Source organism: Stenella coeruleoalba (assembly GCF_951394435.1).
Source record: "Stenella coeruleoalba genome assembly, chromosome: 3".
Lineage (NCBI taxonomy): Eukaryota > Metazoa > Chordata > Mammalia > Artiodactyla > Delphinidae > Stenella > Stenella coeruleoalba.
The window spans coordinates 154,854,861-154,858,686 of NC_137148.1; the positions used below are offsets into that span (position 1 = coordinate 154,854,861).

The following is a 3,826-nucleotide window of genomic DNA, read 5'->3' on the forward strand; positions in this document are numbered from 1 at the left end:
GGCCCATCTATCTCCTCTTGAAAAACACCAAACATTTTCATTCCACTCCTTCTGGCACAGCCTGACATCCCTTGAGAAGGAGTCTGGAGCTAAGAACAAGAGCCTGGCCGCCCCACACCCAACCCCAGGCCTCTGCCTCCTCCTGGGAAGGGGAAAGACATGGTGTGGACTCTGGGTGGGGATAATTTTTCCTGATAATTCCTGTTCCTCCCCTATTCTACTTCCCCCAACCAATACAGACAAGGAGACATCTCACTATAGACGTGCCAGGATAAAAGTTAAGTGCCCTTGGGTCCCTGTGTTATAAGTAAAGGGAAACTTTCAGGGAGACTCCAGGTGCTGAATGGGGGCTGTTCATTCCCCCTCCCAACAAGAGCTCCTCACTCAGCCACTGGCTTTTACTGCCCCCTTGTGGTGATTTGCTTCTTATAGACAATCCTGCATTACAGATTTCCCACCCACAAAGCCAAGTCGGTTGGTCCCCTGCAAACCTTGCATTGGGGCAGTCTTCATTAAAGATCAGACATTTCGCTCAGTAGTGAGAAAACTTTCTTCCAAAGAAAGTAAGTACATGAGTATCTTGCAGACAATTTCTTTGCTTCTTTTTTGGGGGGGACCATGCCCTGCAGCTTCTGGGATCTTTGTTACCTGACCAGGGATCGAACGTGGGCCCACGGCAATGAAGGCGCCGAGTCTTAACCACTGGACCGCCAGGGAATTCCCTCTTTGCTTTTTAAAAACGTTAACAGTTGAAATTTTTTTTTTTTTTTTTTTGGTGGTACGCGGGCCTCTCACTGCTGTGGCCTCTCCTGCTGCGGAGCACAGGCTCCGGACACGCAGGCTCAGCGGCCATGGCTCAAGGGCCCAGCCGCTCCGCGGCATGTGGGATCCTCCCGGACCGGGGCACGAACCCGCGTCCCCTGCACCGGCAGGCGGACTCTCAATCACTGCGCCACCAGAGAAGCCCAACAGTTGAAATTTTTTAAAACAAAAATTTGGGGAGAAAGAAACCTCATGAGGTGGCTATAGGGAAAGGGGATCAGGAAAATGTTCCCTGCCTCCATATGGGTGAAGGAAGCTCTGTAATTCCTGTAAAAAAATGATGCCCCTCTGGACACTGTGCTTGTTCCTGGCAGGGTCGTGGCTGGATCTAACTTAAACTGAGTCCCCCTAAAACCAAGTTTCCCTGTCAAGTTTATGATTAACCTCTCTATCCAAAACAGTATTCCCTTTCTTGTCCTGCCCCTGTTCCTCTCAGGACTGAAGAGTATCAAAGAAAAGGGGAGACTGAAACTGAGCAGGACCCAGCAGGACCCTCCCAGGTACAAAAGGCCCTCTGTGTCCCCCGTTTCTTGTTTGTAGAAAAAGGCTTTAGTCCCCTACGCCTTCCCTGAGTTCCAAAGAGCAGACTCAAACAGTTACTAATTAGGGAAGTGAGGGAACGCAGAAACAAAGGAAAAGCAGTAAAGAAACAATAGTTCAGTGATAAAGCAGAGTCCTAGCTTCTTCTCAAGGGATATACCTAACAATCTGACACACACCTTTGAGCTGTTCTGTAGAAACTAAGACCCCTCCCCCAGGTGGAGGATAGTGACTACTTGCTGACCACCAGCACTAGACTCCAGACTGGTTGGAACCAGAAGGTTGATGATTAACATTCCAGAAACATCACCCTATTACCTCATCACCAACCAATCAGAAGAAAGTCATACACCCTAGAGCCCTCACCCCAAATGTTGCCTTTAAAAATCCTTCCCTGAAAGCCATTGGGGAGTTTGGGTCTTTTCAGCACAAGCTGCCCCTTCTCCCTGCTTGGTGTCCTACAAATAAATGCTGAACTTTCCTTCACTACAAGCGGGTGTTGGTGATTGCCTTTGGTGAATGTCAAGTTAAAACAGGAGGGAAGGAGGCAGGACACAACCTTTAAAAGAATGACATTACCAGAGGACATGACATAAACTGATTAGAACCAAATAGGTCCAAGATGGCGGACAAGTCAACTTCCACTAGACTTTAAGCCTCAGGATATGCTCATTGTAACACATCAGCAAGCTAAATGACACACACACAGGCAACATGACAGTTCCAAGGCCAACCGTAAAGGTCAAAAAGTAGGCAGTGGGGACATCCCTGGTGGCACAGTGATTAAGAATTCGCCTGCCAATGCAGGGGACACGGGTTTGAGCCCTGGTCCAGGAAGATCCCACATGCCGTCCGTGCACCACAACTACTGAGCCTACGCTCTAGAGCCTGCGAATCACAACTACTGAAGCCCGCGTGCCTAGAGCCCGTGCTCTGCAAAGAGAGAAGCCACCGCAATGAGAAGCCCATGCACTGCAACGAAGACCCAATGCAGCCAAAAATAAATTAATTAAAAAAAAAAAAGTAGGCAATGGCCTAATTTCTGGAAATCCCCACCTCTTCCCCAAAATAACTGGAATACTCCTCCCACTCATTAGCATATGAAATTACCCACCCTTATAAAAACTGACAACCCCATACCCTGGGGCCACTCTCACCTTCTGAGACGGCCCACACTCTGTCTGTGGAGTGTGTTTCTCTCTAAATAAATTCACTTCTTACCCATCACTTTGTCTCTCACTGAATTCTTTCTGACAAGACATCGAGAACCTGAGCTTCATTAAGTCCTGAGACCAGGTGTGTGATCTCAGTTAAAAGACCGTGGGTTCAAGTCCCAAAGTGAGTTACATGGTTTCAGTTTTAGACCCCAGGGTGAGGACACAGACAAATGATTTGATGAAACCTGTTTATGGTTTGCTGCTTTCTGTCCTGTGTGGGCTGGTTCTCAGAACACCAAAGAGCAGGACTATCCCCGACCATTCCATACGTCTTACGCCTGAGCAGATAGTGCCAGAACATTGCGAAGTATTCCAATTTACACCCAGAGGCCCTCAACTAGAAACACATCCATCTTCTTCATAACCGTAAGTTTAAGTGTCTGATAGTTGGGTTCTTTTTATTTTTATTTTATTTTATTTTTTTGTTTCAAACTAGTTTATTTAGGGGTTCCATTTTCACTCCTCAATAGATTTTATGTATTTCTCACATGCTTTTTCACTCATTAGTTCATCTAGTTCTGAAGGGTTACTGAGTGTCATCTTCATCAGCCAACCATCTTCATAACAAGATTTGTTGACAAGTCCTGGATTTTCTGCTAGAGCTTCATTAATTTCAGTTACTTCTCCTGATAGAGGAGACTAGAGTTCACTAGCAGCTTTCACACTTTCCAAAGCACCAAATTCCTCTTGTTTGTTCAATTTTGTCCCAACTTCAGGCAGACTACAGTAAACAACATCTCCCAAAGCTTCCTGTGCAAAACTGCTGACTCCCACTGTTCCAACACCGTTTTCTGTTGTTACCCATTCATGTTTGTCTGTGAATTTACGACCCGACAGCAGAACGGGACCGGTGCGCAGCGCCCGGACGGCGCCCGCCCGCAGTCCCCAGGGCCGCGGCGGGCAGGGCGCGTTGGGCACAGAGATGGCGCGCGGGCTGCAGACCGCAGACCGCGGCCCACACGCTCCGCGCCCCTCGCAGCGCCATGTTCGCAGGGGTGCAGAAGGTCTCCGCACAGCATCTAGAGCAGCCCCGGCTGGAGGGGGCGGGGCCCCCAGCTGGATTCTTTTTAAGTTGTAATGCAAGTGCCTGACTTAAGCTCTTGATTGCATCCACTCCAAAGACTGCCATGTGAACAAACATATTGCCAGCCACACAATTAGATAAAGATCTAGGCTGACCCCATTAAGTTCCTCTGTTTTAAAGATCTTTGGTTTGGCCACTTGCTTTTCTCCCCCTGAGTTTTAAT

General features: G+C 48.1%; 1 pseudogene across 1 annotated transcript; it reads right to left on the reverse strand.

Annotated features, from left to right (window-relative positions):
- Positions 1 to 2,858: 2,858 nt before the first annotated feature.
- On the reverse strand, positions 2,859 to 3,564 carry LOC307183988 (glycine cleavage system H protein, mitochondrial-like; annotated as a pseudogene). The gene has a single exon. The product of its transcript is annotated as a glycine cleavage system H protein, mitochondrial-like (transcript).
- Between the last annotated feature and the right edge of the window lie 262 nt (positions 3,565 to 3,826).